This window comes from Aotus nancymaae, unplaced genomic scaffold (assembly GCF_030222135.1).
Source record: "Aotus nancymaae isolate 86718 unplaced genomic scaffold, 86718_ANA_hifiasm-v0.15.2.pri h1tg000040l, whole genome shotgun sequence".
NCBI classification, from domain to species: domain Eukaryota; kingdom Metazoa; phylum Chordata; class Mammalia; order Primates; family Aotidae; genus Aotus; species Aotus nancymaae.
This window is the reverse complement of record NW_026988454.1, coordinates 45835126-45850783: the sequence shown is the minus strand read 5'-3', so window position 1 is coordinate 45850783 and position 15658 is coordinate 45835126. Positions and strand designations below refer to the sequence as shown.

The following is a 15658-nucleotide window of genomic DNA, read 5'->3' as shown; positions in this document are numbered from 1 at the left end:
GAAATAAACCAATTCTCCCCCAAACCCTGAGTTTCTTTTTCATATAGCTTAAACTCTTATTGAAGTTTCAGTTAAAAAAAAAAAAAAAAAGGAAAAACTCCTATAAAGTATTACATTCTCACTACCCATATAGGGATAGTGTAAACCAATGTATGATAATGAGAATTATGAGAAAATGCTGACCTTTTGTTTTCTACTTGTCTATTTATTCAAATTTCTCTCCTCTCACCCTATTTTGTTTTTATGCCTCTGAATGAGTATTGGGCAGAATATCAAGAAAAATTTTCTGTTATTTGTCATAATGGTGCTTTTTTGCACTACTACATTTAGTCTTATTTCATATTTAAATGAACCTGTAAATTTGGGATAGTTTTACTAACCCATTAACATTTTCTGTGGGGATAAAACATAGTCTGTAAGGTTTTGCCATGCAATCTTTATTCCTTTTTTTTTTTTTTTTTTTTTTTTAAACTCTGGTCTCCAAGTCTGTACAATATGGTTTGCTATAAAACTCAAAAACTTCCAGCCAGGAAAAAAATAAATAAATAAAAATAAAAACTAAGGTAAAAAAAAATTGTCAGTATATCGTTAAGTCTTAAAAATCCCCAGAACGAACAAACAAAAGATAATAAAAGCCATTGGTTTAGTTTTAGTAGTTCTTTGTATTCCAAAATAAATAAGTAAAACAGAAAATAATTCATACTTAAATATTCTTGGACAAGATCATTAGAAGATATTTATTAATTTAGTGTGATTGATATAAACTGGTACTTTTGGCTATTTTGAAAATTTTGCAATGAATCATTAGATTTCCAATTTGCACATTTTAAAGAAAATGTTTTTAAAAATGTGGATAGTCAAGTAAAAAGATATCTTAAATTCATGTATTTAGAACACTTAATGTGTATTTTTCTATGACTTATGAGTTACTGATCTTTTTTTGAGTTTTTTTTAAGAAATCTTCTCTCAGCAGTTTTGTAAAATGTCTCAATAACTTTGTTAACTTTTACAAATAACACTTACTCAGTAATCAGTGAGGAAATAAATATCACTCACAAAAGTCATAACATAAAACTTAATTCAAAATAGTTAATAGCTTTCTTCTACTTTTTCTTCCATGTCTGCTTTCTTCCACTTTTTAGATAGATATAGATGTAGAGATAGATAGATACAGATATGGATATAGACAAATTTTGGCTTTGCTACTGGGCATTTGCGTTCAAGTATATATTTTGTTTTATTCAATCATTTTTCTACTCTACCTTAGTAGCTTTCATGACCTCTACTTACTCAATGGACTATAAGAGCAGATGCACTGCTGTACTGATTTTTTTTAATTGTATATTTGCTTTAGGGAGAAATAAATTGAATAGGAAGGACTAGAAAAGATGATTTAACCAAATACTAAGAGAGCAAATTTGATACATGATGATCAGGTACTAATTCAGCTCATCCTTTCCTTTTCAGAGGGCTACTCTGGTTTACTCAGAAAGTGAGGGGAGACAGGCATCTATCTTTCCATGTGGCCTAGTGACCAGCAGCATCAGCATCACCTAGGAACTTGTTAGAAATGCATTATTTATGAGCACCATCTCAGACTTGCTGTATTAGTCAGCGTTCTCCAGAAAAACAGAACATTTATATCTATATCTATATCTATAAATCTGAAGATTTGTTATAGGAATTGGCTCACAGGATTATGGAGGCCAAGAAGCTCCACAATCTGCCTGCCATCTGCACACTGGAGATCCAGAAAAGACGGTGGTGTAATTCAGTCTGAGTCTGAAGGCCACTGGGGAGCCAATAACATATAACCAAACCTGAGCACAGGAGAAGATGAAATGATATACCCAATCTCAAGAAGTTAGGCAGGAACAAAGGGGAAATTCCTCCTTCCTCAGCCTTTTGTTCTATTCAGGCCCTCAATAGATTGCATGATGCCCAACCACACTGGGGAGGACAGTCTACTTTACTGAGTCCACTGACTCAAATGCTAATTTCATCCAGAAACATCCTCCCAAACACACTCAAACAATGTTTGAATACCCCCACGGCCCACCCAAGTTGGCACATAAAATTAAGCATCACACTTGCTTAATAAAAAGCTAGGGTTGAGTCCTAATAACTTGTACTTTAACAAAGCTTCCAGGTAATTCTGATTCTGGCAGAGTTACCAAGAAAAGAACAGTGCCCCCTGCAGAAGAATATAATTGATTTATTACACATGGCTGTATTCTGCCTCTTTCTTAACTGAGCCATGCCCTTCCTCTGGGTAGCATGACATGTAGGACATATATATGAAGCTTTAGATGGGAGAAAAGAGAATAATTCTTTATCCTGTATGTGATCTATACCAGTTAGGATTTTTTTGTTACATGAGACAGTAATTCCAGCACAAACCAGTTAAGTAAAAAAGAGTGAAGCCAGGTATGGTGGCTCACACCTGTAATTCCCACAATTTGGGCAGCTGAGGCAGGAAGACGGCTTGAGCCCAGGAGTTCGAGACTGCTTGGGCGACATGATGAGACTCTGTCTCTACAAAATAAAAAAATTAGCCAGATGTGGTGACTTACTTTAAAGTCAAATGTTGTGTCACAGAATTCTGTTACGAAGGATTTAAAATATTCCTTAACTTTAGAGTTTCACTTTATCAGCATCAGATACTAATTTTTTAGTCACCAATAGTTTTGATAATGATAGGTGACTTTCGTTAAATAGGGCTGTTAAATATCAGAAGATTTCCTTTATAATAGTCTATATGCTAAATAACAGCTAAAAATTAATGAACAGATAAAGGGATAGCAACACAGTATGAACACTTCTTAATTCTTGGCAATTCCAGGTCTCTCCCCATGATATTACATTAACCACTTCACTACTCTTTTTATGGTTTTCTTGATTTACAGAAGTCAAAAGTAATCTAAACATTTTCTACATTCTGGGCAATGTAAGAGCCTTAAATTTTATCTCATTTATTCTTTGGCTTTCTTTAGCATCAGGTTTTAAGTTAACAGGAAACATTCTTCTGTTATCTAAAGCTTGGCTCACTCCTGGCTTTACTAGTTAAAAACATTGAATCCTCCTATCTCAGGGGAAATGGAAGTTTGATGCTAATTACTTGAGAGTTGTTTTTTTTTTTTTTTTTTTTTTTTTTTTTCTTTAAATTTGAGACAGGATTTTTCTCTGTTGCCCAGGTTGGAGCATAGTGGCATGATCATGGCTCACTGTGGGCTCAACCTCCCAGGCTGAAGCAATCCTCCCACTTCAGTCTCCTGAGTAGCTGGGACTACAGGCATGCACCACCACCCTCTGCTAAAATTTTAGCTTTTGTATGAGTTCTCACTCTGTTTCCCATGCTGGTTTTGAACTCTGGGCTCAAGCGATCCTCCCGCCTTGGTCTCTCAAAGTGTTGCAGTTACAGGCATGACCCACTGTGCCTGGCATCTTTTCTTTCTACGTGGCATTATACGCACAAACAATTAGAAGAACCACAAATCCTTTTACTACCCAGGAGAAATATGTTGCAAAATAAAATCATGTTCATTTTCTTGTCCCAACCTGAAGATGATACTAAGAAAAAAAATAAATTTTCTACTTCATTAACTCAACTAATAATGTGTTGAATACTAGGTGCTCTGTGTGTCCCATTGTGATAAGATAAAGAGGAATAAGAGATTTACCCTCTTCGTAAGGACCCAGATTTAGTAGCAATGACAACACAAAGGTAACTATAGTGGAATATTCAACTGGAGAAAAGAGAGGAGGAATAATTATTTTGTTTTGAATAAAGGCAATATGAACACAGGATTAATTTAACTTTTGCTTAATCATTTGTTAGTAGCAGTATTTTCTGTCCTTTATTAGATATTATTCACACTGAACTGCACATGAAACTCTCCATTTCCCTATCTTTACATTTTATAGTTTTTTGTTGGTTTGTTTTTTGTTGGTTTGTTTTTGAGACAGGGCCTTGCTCTGTCACCTAGGCTGGAGTGTAGTGACATGATCAGGGATCACTGCAGCCTTGGCTTCCTGGGCTCAAGCCATATGCTCACCTCAGCCCCCCAGGTAGCTGGAACTACAGGTGTGTGCTACCATGCCCATTATTATTATTTTTTTTTTAATTTTATTAAAGATGAGGTCTCACTATGTTGCCCAGGCTGGTCTCAATCTCCTGAGCTCAAGCGATCCTCCTGCCTCTGCCTCTCAAAGTGCTGGGAATATAGGCATGAGCTACTGTGCCTGACTCCATTTTATAGTTTTGTTTCTTCTTTTTTCCCTTTGTCATTATATCTTAGAATATAAAGTAATGGAAAAATAGTAATTGAAAAAAGTTCTCTGTAAAATTTTTGAATTTTTTTGAATAGGACGAGATTTATTAAGTGTAACAAACTTTGGCTTGTTTAATGCCCAGTATTAAAAAGAATGAAAACCTATGTTTGAAGAACCAAACTGAAATAACATTGTATCTTCAGATTTTTCCAGTGATTCTAGAAAACTTCCTGACTATACTAGTAAAATTTCTGGAAAAACAAACCAGTAGGTCATTATTAATTAACTAAATTATTAAACTAAACCAGAGACATATTCAACAGAAAAGCCAGATTATTTCAATAAAAATAATAGGAATAAAAAGGAAGACTGCTTCTGAATTGTAGTGACTATTAAAATCAAATGATTATCATAACTATGTGTTTTTCTGTGTTTGTAAAATTCCCTGTATGTTCTTTAATTTTCTTTGGTAGAAAATTCTCTAATAATTTCTTGAAATTCTAGTATATTTCATTTTAGTTTTTAAACTACAATATTTGGAGCGGTCAAGAGTTGCCTGAGGATGGAATGTGATATTAATAAATTCCATAAATTCCAAGGAAAGAAATACTACAGTACTGTATACGGTTTGCTACTGTTTGTTCCAGACACAGTATTATTACTGTTCATTCAGGAAAAAAATTTTCCAGTAAACAAGTGGTTATCTTTAGAATAAAGATCAAGCTAATATAGTTCCATATAGCTCTGGTAAAATACCTAGATGCTATCTTTGTTGGAATGGTAAACCTGAGAATTTTCGTTCATTAGTAGCATAAGTTAGTTCCATATGCCCACCTGAGATAGTTGCCAAGAAATACTACCCAGTCAACCAGTAAATTACGGGGTCATACATATCATCTGATTCTGTTTATATTCAAACTATAAGAGATTAAACTTATATAATAGCATGAAATGGAAACCAACGTCTTTCTACTGCACCTATCTGGTGTGGAAGCTTACTTTTTATCTTCCTAGTCCCCAAATTCACAGCAGTGAAAATATATACATACATGCATGCACATATTCATGTATTGACGTGTGTGTGTGTAAATGGATAAATGGATAAAGAGATGAAAGGGGATTTTGACTTTGCTTTACACACACTTTTGTGTTGTTTGATTTTTTCATAATAAGCATATAACCATGAATACTTTCAAAATTATAAAATAAAGACACAAGAAAAAGCTAATTTAAAAAAAGAAAAGATGAGCTATAAATACACAGAAATATGTATATATGAGAGATGTATTTAAAATACATAATTTTTAATGAAAAAAGCAAAAGAATACCATGATGTTGCCCTATTTATGTTAAAGAAAAGGAAAAGCAAACTTTATGTTGAGAATGATGTTGAGGTGAAAATTTTATTTTTCTTCTACAGACTTCTTTGTTGAAGTTTATACAGTAATCATGTATTTATGTACTATTTGTGTTATTTACAAAAAATGCTTTTTATATAAAATTACCTATTTTTTTCCACTAAAAAATGAGCCATAGAGAAAGGTTTGAGGATTTCTTAAATACCTTATCTAAAATCAATTCAATGAATAGAAAAAATCTGTTTGTATAGGACTCTCAATATTAACCAGATGAGTCACTTGCAAACTTTGGGTGAAATCATTTCTGATACGTTCTTTTCTCAACCTCCCTAAGATATTAAGTTCTTCATTTATTTATTTATTTTATTTTTTTCTTTTTGAAATGGGGCCTCACTGTCACCCAGCTTGGAGTGCAGTGCTGCAATTATGGCTCAGTGCAGCCTCTACTTTATGGACTCAAACGATCCTCCCACCTCAGCCTCCCAAGTAGGGATGGAGTCTCACTATGTTGTCCAGGCTAAGCTCAAGTAATCCTCCCACCTAGGCCTCCCAAAGTGCTGGGATTACAGGCATGAGCCACCATGCCCAGCTAAATCCTTTATTTCAACATTATATTTTTCATGCTAATATCTCTACTTAGATCTTCTTAACTGCTTGATGTTTTCAACATTCTCTCTCTCCTTGATAAAGGTGTTATTATGAGTATTTTAATCTTATGACTCTTAAGAACCATTAAGTCTTATTTAGTCTTATTCAATCGGATCCATTAGTTTTGCTTTCTCATGGATAGGTTGAGTCTTTTTTTCACAGAGCTTGCATTTGTACTCCTCAGATGTTGGTGTTTTCCCGTGTGTTCATATTTGTGGAATCAACATCTTCCTTGACTGGTGATATTTACCTAAAGGGAGGGATGATGACTTGGATTCTAGCTGACACTCCTCTTGATGAAAGTGTACATGTGTGTTAGAGGGTGGCTACCATAGGGGAAAGAGCCTCTGATTTTGCATTCTATAACCTGCCTTTATTTCTCCCAACCTGCTCTTTTCTGGTGGTTGCTTCTTTCTCTCGTAGCTACTAAGTAGGGATTAAGTGATGGTGATAAGAAGCCCATTTAGTCCTGCATTAGGTGGTTATTCTATACTTCCTACTCAGAGTCCTATGGTCCCTAGATGAACTGACTTCCCTGGTTGGTGCTGGTCTGGAGCTTATGTTTCCTGCCTACCCCTTGAATCAAGTATGGCAGAGTAAGCAGTGAGAGTGAGTTGGCCAGTAAATGTGAAGCAAGAGAAGCACAGAACTACGAAGCTTTCCTCTAGGTCCTGTGGGGTTTGACTTACCTTCTGGTTCTCCATGGGCTTTTTAGTCTTTGATTTGAGTTCCAGGATCCATCAAAGTCCTTTCTAACTTTGTGGCATCTCCAGGTTTGGGTTCAAGGGAAGGACAGAGCCTCCCATGCTTGTTCACAATCCTGACCACTGTATTAACTTCAGCTTGGAATGTATCCACCCCCAAATCTCCTCCCTTATATTCTCCTTATACTTCAGGTCTAGCTATGCTGTTCTCTCAGGGAAGCCTGACTCATAAATTAATATACATAACTCTTTATATTTTCTATCATGACAGTGACAATTGCCATTATATAGAGATTTCTTCAATACTCAGCTATATCTCCCAAGAGTTCGAGGCTGCAGTGAGCCATGATTGCACCACTGAAATCCAGCCTAGGCAACAAAGCAAGACCTGCCTCAGGAAAAAACCAAACAAACAATAATCAGCTATCTCTCTAGATGCTAAGGTCCAGGAGAGCAAGGGATATGTTTGTCTTTCTTGCTTAGCACTTTATTTATGACACCTCAGACAATACATAGACAATCATGGTGACTTCATGAATATTTTTAAAGAAAAAAGTAAAGGGAAGGAAGAAGAAAGGAAAGAGAAATAGGTACATTTTGTTAAACTCCAATGTAATGTAATGCATACCTATTGGACAGCAATCTACTTCTGATTTATAGTCGCATCTGTAATATATAAAGACAGAACTGCATATGCACTTAATCCCGGATGCTAAGAAACATTTGGCCTTCTTTCATTAATATCTTGATATAGACCAAAAGTAAATGAATTTTCTGAAGGAGAAGCATAATACATTACAACATCAAATAAAAATTAAGTCTAGATTATCCACTGGGAGTGAACAATAAAGTATTAACTTTGTGTAAAACTATTATGAACGGGTTGTGTTTGGTGGCTCATGCTGTAATGCTAGCACTTTGGAAGGCCAAGGTGGAAGGATCACTTGAAGCCAAGAGGCCGAGACTAGACAGGGTAACATAGTGAGATCATCTCTACCAAAACAAAACAAAACAAATTAGCCAGGTGTTGTGATGTATGCTTACTCAGGAGGCTGGGGCAGAAGGACACCTTGAACCTAGGAGTTTGAGGCTGTAGCAAGCTATGATTGTGCCACTCTTACTCTAGCCTGGGAAACAGAGCCAGATCCTGTCTCTAAAGGGAAAAAAAAAGATCATGAATGAGTAAGAGATTGTAGAATTCCCAGGATTTAAAGACTTTTTTACTTACAAAACTTAAAAATGTGTGAAACATTGAAAATCAAATTTTCTTTTCTAAAAAAATGACCACTGACAAGGTGTGGTGGCTCACACCTGTAATCCCAGCCATTTGGGAAGCTGAGGTGGGAGGACTGCTTGAGGCTAAGCGTTTGATACAAGCCCAGACACATAGTGAGAACCATCTCTACAAAAAATAAAAAAAATTAGCTGGGGGTGGTGGCACATGCCTTTGGTCCTAGCTACTCAGGAGGCTGAGGTGGGAGGAGTGCTCTAGCCTGCGAGGTCAAGACCACAGTGATCTGTGATCATGCCACTGCACTTAGTCCTGGATGTCAGAGTGAGACTCTGTCTCAAAAAAAAAACATGCCCACAGAAAACCCGTGAAAGTTAAATACATCTAGAGCAGTGAAGAAAAAAAGAAAATGCTGGGCACTGTGGTCCATCCTGTAATCTCAGCACATTAGGAGGCCAAGATGGGAGGATCACTTGAAGTCAGGTGTTTGAGACCCATCTGGGCAACAAGTGAGGCCTCGTCTCTACAAATAAAGAAAAAAAGGAAATGATAGGCACTCTTTCAAGATGCTTCTTCTAAACTCCTTAACAGTGAAATGAGTTGCTGTCTGTTCTAACACAGAAGTGAATTCGTGGATCATTGTCTACGTGTTTCCTAAACCCGATCATTCATTCATTGGCATGTTTCTCTGGTTCTCAGATGCTATTAGTTCCTAAAGGCTTCTAGACACTATACTGTGTGAAGACATAAAATGATGTTATAATCTCAGATTATATTCCACCTGGGGCCCCAATTGTAGGAACACTTGGTGCATGCATGTTATCCACTTATTTAATCTAATGCTTCCTCTCTGGTACAATAATTTAATCTCATTGACACATATAGCTATGAATGAACAAAGTTTCTCCTGTTACTTTGCCATAAGAGAATAAATTATTCTATCTCCCCACTCTTATTTATTAAGTTCTCTAGAGTTGTCATCTTCATTTGTGATCAGCTGTTAGAAGGTGACCTTAATTACTTTATAATGATGTAAACAAGAAACTTTTTATCTACAAAATCTTGGCTTTTCTGGGTATTAGTGCCTTACACAGTACAATTTCCTCTCAGTGCCAATTTATTTTGTTCTTTTTGTTTGCCATCGGGCCAACTTTTACTGCCTCATGTAAAATACTCACTGTGGAAGTTATCAACTACCAATTAAGAGAACTCCAAGTGCTAGGAAGGAAGACGAAACAAAGCTCTCAGCAGGCAGGGCTTATACTGATAACTGGAAAGTACTAAATTAAGACTAATTCACATAACTTCAGAGCATGACTCAGAAGTTCATGAGTCATGAGCTTTCATGAAGCTAGGGCAGGCAATATACAAGGGAAGAGATCAGCGTATGCAGAAACAGGCTGAAAAATTCACAAATCAATAATGAATTTCTGAGTAGTATGCTATGACTAGGACCATCATGTCCATAAAGGATAATAATTCCTGTGAAGAAATCAGCATTTCAAGTGATACAAAACAGAGTACATTGTAGAACAGAAGTTCAATTTACTTTGAGCTTGTCACTGTGACAAGGAATCTCCAGTTAGAAAGGTTTGGGGAGTGTTTTATCAAACAACTAGGCCATAGCTACTTGAAGTCATGCCATAAGGCAAGAAATAAAAGCAGAGCACTTTGTACCAAGTCATCTGTGCTTGTGGGCTCATTCTTGCGATCTTCCTTGCCATGTAATTGGCCTGTCTGTGATTATCCAACTCACTCCCCATCCCTGCATTGTAAACCTGCAAGCCTTGTGATGTGAAACTATTTTCCAATACATGTCTTTGTCACACTAGGGACCATATTGTTTGTCCCCACACTTGGACCCATTTTCTGCCAACCCTGCTAGGGAGGTCACAGTAAACCTAACTTTCTCTGGGATTTTGATTTCCCTCTTGGTTCTCAGCTTGCCTGCCACTCCCTTTGCCCTCAACCCACATACATGCACACAAAGATTCTTCACTCTATCTTCCAACTACATGAGGTGTGTTACCTCCCAAGCAGAATCAGTGGTGGACTCGCTACGGGTTTTAGTAGACAAAGTCTACTGGGTGGTGGAAATAGACTGAAGGACATTGATTCTTAGGTCAGTGGGAAATGAAATTGGGATTCAGTGAAGTGGAAACTGTGAATATGGTAACTTGGAATAGAAGTAATCAAGGGATTTTGTTTTTTAATTTTTTAAATTTTTTTGTAGAGATAGCGTCTCCTGATGTTGCCCAGTCTGGTCTTGAACTCCTGGGCTCAAGCAATTCTCTTGTCTTGGCTTCCCAAAATGCTGGGAATACAGGAGTGAGCCACCACACCTAGCCAGGAGTTTTTTTTTTTTTCCTAAAGAGGAGAGTATCAGATGAGATAGGATAAATGATAAATGGTTCCATAATCAAAGTAAGAAGGCGGCCCAGGAAAGATAAAGTGGAAAGTGAGAGAACTTATTCCATGGAAGGTTGTAGGGACACTTGTCTGAACTTTTGGTGGGAAAACACAAAAAACAAGAAATAAATGGAAAATTCTAGTCTATGCTTCTTCTTCCACTGAATTATTATGTCTGTGAGGAGGGCAGATTGCAGCTAGTATGGGATAGTAGCACAAAGAGCAGATTCTGGATTCAAACAAACTCAGCTCCCCTGGCTATTATTATATGAACTTGGTGGGTACAAAATCTCTCTGGGACTCGTAAAGCAGACATAGCAATTGTAGCTACTTCTATGAAATAGTTGCCTATACTCAGTGTCTTCCTCTACTTCCTAAACCCCCTCCCATCAGGATTTTGGTCCTTTCATGGATCCACTGTTGCTGTGGTTACCAATGACATCATGCTGCTGAATGCCATGCTCCATTCTCAGGATTCATCTTACTTGACATACCAGCTGCATCTGACACAGTTAAGGTCTTCTTCCTTCTAGATCCAGGGGTATCCAATGTTTTGGCTTCCCTTGGCCACATTGAAAAAAGAATTGTCTTGGGCCACACATAAATCCACTAACACTAACAATAGCTGATGAGCTAAATGGCAAAAAAAAAAAAATCTCATGATGTTTTAAGAACATTTATGAATTTATGTTGGCTGTATTCAAAGCTGTCTTGGGCTACATGCAAACCATGGGCCACGAGTTGGACAAGCTTGTTCTAGATATACTTTTTCTCTTGGTTTCAAGGACTCTATACTCTCTTGGTTTTCCTCCCATGCCACTGGTTGCTGCTATTTGGGTGTCCTCTTACTTCTCCTCTTCTCTCCAAATGCTCAATGTTGAAGTTCTTCAGAGTTGAATTCTTTCTCTTCTCATCTACATTCCCTTCCTTGCCATCCTCAGCCAGTCTTGTGAAGTTACCTTCCATCTCTATGTCATAGATTCTCAAATTTTTGTCTCTAGCCCAGACTTTTTTCTTGAACTTCAGACTTATACGCTAAATTCCTAACTGAAAAACCTCCATTTGAATGGCTAACAGATACCTCATACTTAACACTTCCCAAATGGGACTTGTAGTTTTCTCCCCCTAAAGTTTTCTACTTTCAGTCTTTATCTTGTCATTAAATAATGATTCCAGGCCAAATTTCTGGAGTTAACCTTTTTTCTTCTCTTTCTCTTATATCCCACACCTAACTCGTCTGCCGTCAACCTAATCCTGTTGCCTCTACCTTCAAAATATACCAGGTCACTTACTACTTCCTATGGTCCCATTCCAGTTCAGAAGCCATTATTTTTACTGAAATTACTGCAGCAATTTCTTACCTGATCTACTCTTGCCTTACTGCAGTTTACTCTTTATAGAGAGCCGGAGTAAGCATAAGTCAGATTACATCAGTCCTCTGCTTAAAGCTTTCCAATGATTTCATATCACACTCAGGGTAAAAGTCAATGCCTACAAGTCCATCCTCTCTACCCCTCACCCCAGTATCTCTCTGATCTCATCTCCTTTCTCTACTCTTTACCTTCCTTACTCATTTCTGACCACACTGGCCTCCCTGTGCTTCTTGAACATGCCAAGCATGTCCCCCCCCTTATGCCTTTGCACTAAAAATACTATATTTTCTGGATAGTCACATGGTCAACTGCCTTAACACTTAAACATTTTTGCTCAAATGTACCTACTCAGTGAGGCTTGCTATGACAATCTCATTTAAAATGGCAACCTGCCCCACCTCTGGTATGCTTGATTCTCCACTTAAATTGTGTGATCCTCCCTTTAAATGGCTCCATTTTTCCATAGCACTCACCACCCTCCAAAAAAACTATTTATAAATTTGTTTTGTTTTGTTTTGAGATAGGATCTAACTCTGTTGCCTAAGATAAGAGTGCAGTGTGCAATCATAGCTCACTGCCACCTTGGACTCCTGGCCTCAGCCTCCCAAAGTACTGGGATTACAGGCATGAGCCACAAAGCCCAGTCTCTCTCTCTCTCTCTCTCTGTTTCTCTCTCTCTCTCTTATTTATTTATTTATTTTTAAGAGACAGGATCTGTCTCTGTCACCTAGGCTGCAGCCTCAGACTCTTGGGGTTATAGGCCACCACAATCAGCCTATAAATTGTTTATTTATTATCATTACTATTTATTATTTGACTTTTCCCAGATGAATATGAGCTCCAACAGGACATGAATAAAAATATGTTTGGTTCACAGATGTATCCCAAGCACCTAGAACAGTGCCTGACACACAGTAGCCATTTAATAAATATTTGTTAATTTGAATAAATAGATGCTGTATTGATTTCTGAGTATTAAGCAATATGTGCTGGATGTCCTGGTCTTTACATTAATGCAATGCTTGGTCTATAGGGCTAAAAACGATAGCGATGGGCAAATCTGTAGGGCAAGAAAACTTTCATTCCCTCAGCCTTTCCTTTTCCAATGTCTTTTGCTCAATATACTGCTTAATTTTTCTTTCTTAAGACCTAGTTAACCAGAGACTTTATGAAAAGAGTCAAATAAATTTAATCATCACAGAATTTGTATATTTATTTTTTGATTCTTTGATAGTGTGTGTTGTTTTCCAAAAGCTTTCCATTTTGAGAGATAAAAGTAATCTTTAGTCAAAGGAATTTATCTCAAACTACATTTGGGACCCTCAATGAGCTGAATTTAAAAAGGTAGACTAAGGACAGAGAAGTTTTTATGAAGTACATTAAATCAGATCAGTGGTGGAGTCTGATTCACTTGCAGCAAAGAATGGCCTTCAATACAAAAATATATTTAAAGAGGCTGGGCGTGGTGGCTCACTCCTGTAATCCCAGCAATTTGGGAGGCCAAGGCAGGCGAATCACGAGGTCAAGAGATCAAGACCATCCTGGCCAACATGGTGAAATCCCCTCTCTACTAAAAATACAAAAATTAGCCGGATGTGGTGGCATGTGCCTGTAGTCCCAGCTACTCGGGAGGCTAGGTGGAAGAATCGCTTGAACCCAGGAGGCGGAGGTCGCAGTGAGCCAAGATTGCGCCACTGCACTCCAGCCTGGCGACAGAGCAAGACTCCGTCTCAAAAAAAAAATACATATATATATATATATATATATATGTATTTTTTTCCAAGAAAATTGGTCCAAAGAGAATTCATAATTATAAATACTTTATTTGTTGAGAAATAGTCTGATAAAATTCAGTCTACTTTGAATAAGCAGATCCACAGTTTGATGTCTTTTCTGTTGTTATAAACTAGCATAATTCAGTTCAATTTCTTCAGAAGTAGGAAGCTATATTAGGAAGTCACTGATGCGTAACATGAAGAACTTCTCTGAGAAGAATGATCTTCATGGTCCATTGTCTCTAATTTATTTCACTGAATTTTCAGCTATTTAAGATCCTAGCTGTAGATCAAAATGATGAATAAGAAAGGTAAGCATTATACATGCCCATTGAGATTATTATATTATTGATTCATTATCACACATTTCTTGAGTCCTATTATATTACAAGCAGTATGTTAGAGAAGATAGCTATAGAGATAATTAAGATAAAATATAAAAGATGGTGCAGATTAAATGTGCACAGATGCCATGTAAACAAAGATAAGGCATGACTGCCTCTGACGAAGGTGTCAGAGAAGTTATTTTCTGAACTGAGTTGCAGAAATATGAGTAGAATGCTAGCAGGGAAAGGGAAGAGAGACATTACAGGCCTAGGAAAGCAGCAAATTAACCCACATTAAGCACAGGAAAGGCATTAATGTAAAAAAAAAAGTGGAGGGTGAGGGATGGGTTTGTAATTAGGAATCAGAAGATGGTAGAACTGATAAATAAAATGATTTGTTAGTTCTTTGGGGGGAAAAGTAGATACACTTGTATCTAATTCAGTCAAGAAGGGAAAAAAGCACAAATACTCTAAATAAGAAATTACTAGAAAATAATCATACACAAAAAGGACATGCAAGTAATCTTATGAGATTACTTTGTTCAATTCTCAATCCCATTCAAATAAATTTGAAAATCTAGATTAAAGTGACAATTTGGGGGGGAAGATATAATTTACCAAACCTAATTCTAAAAGAGTGAGAAAGCATTTTTAGTATCTTCAAAGATAATATAGAATATTTTATGGAGCAACCCTAGTGACAGGAGCCAAAGCAGCGGCGCAGGCTGTCCCCGTTCCCTTCTCCCTTCCCTTCTCCGGTTGCTGGTTGCCTTTCCGGGCCCCTGCACTCCACAGCCCCAGTCCCGCCTTGTCCCAGAAACAAGGAGAAGAGAACCCTGCGGAGGAGACCGGCGAGAAGCAGGACACGCAGGAGAAAGAAGGTATTCTCCCGGAGAGAGCTGAAAAGGCAAAGCTAAAGGCCAAATACCCAAGCCTAGGACAAAAGCCTGGAGGCTCGGACTTCCTCATGAAGAGACTCCAGGAAGGGCAAAAGTACTTTGTCTCAGGAGACTACGACATGGTCAAAGCCAATGTGAAGAATAAGCAGCTGCCAAGTGCAGAACCAGACAAGAACCTGGTGACTGGTGACCACATCCCCACCCCGCAGGATCTGCCCCAGAGAAAGTCCTCGCTCCTCCCAGCAAGCTTGCCCGTGGCCAGGTTGAATGATGCTGCCCCCCTCCTCGCCAGCCCACACCCGAGCCACCTTCTGAGCCCTGCTTTTGCAGCCAGGGATCAGGAGGTGGCTCTGGTGCGGGCTGGAGAGGCAGAAGCCCCTGCCCGTCGGTGTCCCAGCACATGGAGCCCCTTGGGCTGAGCACCAAAACCTTGAACCTTTTTTGTTTTACCTTTTTCCAAATAACAGTTGGGAGAAATCTCAATGAAATCCTGGGGGTGGCGGTGGGGTTGAGAGGATGGGGTGGGAAAGATATGGAGGAATAGGAAATAGGGCTTGGAGTTGGTAAAAACATTCCTGAACCATCCTCCTCCTTAACCATGTGGCTGTGTGGCGTAGGCGCGAGGGAAAGGAAGTGGAGTAGACTGAAGATAAGGGTAGGGTT

The 15658-nt window shown here is 37.9% G+C and overlaps 1 pseudogene; it reads left to right on the top strand.

The window, feature by feature from the left end:
* The window catches only part of LOC105715680 (alpha-endosulfine-like), a 35515-nt pseudogene extending 20249 nt beyond the window's left edge, over positions 1 to 15266 (top strand).
* The last annotated feature ends 392 nt before the right edge of the window (positions 15267 to 15658 follow it).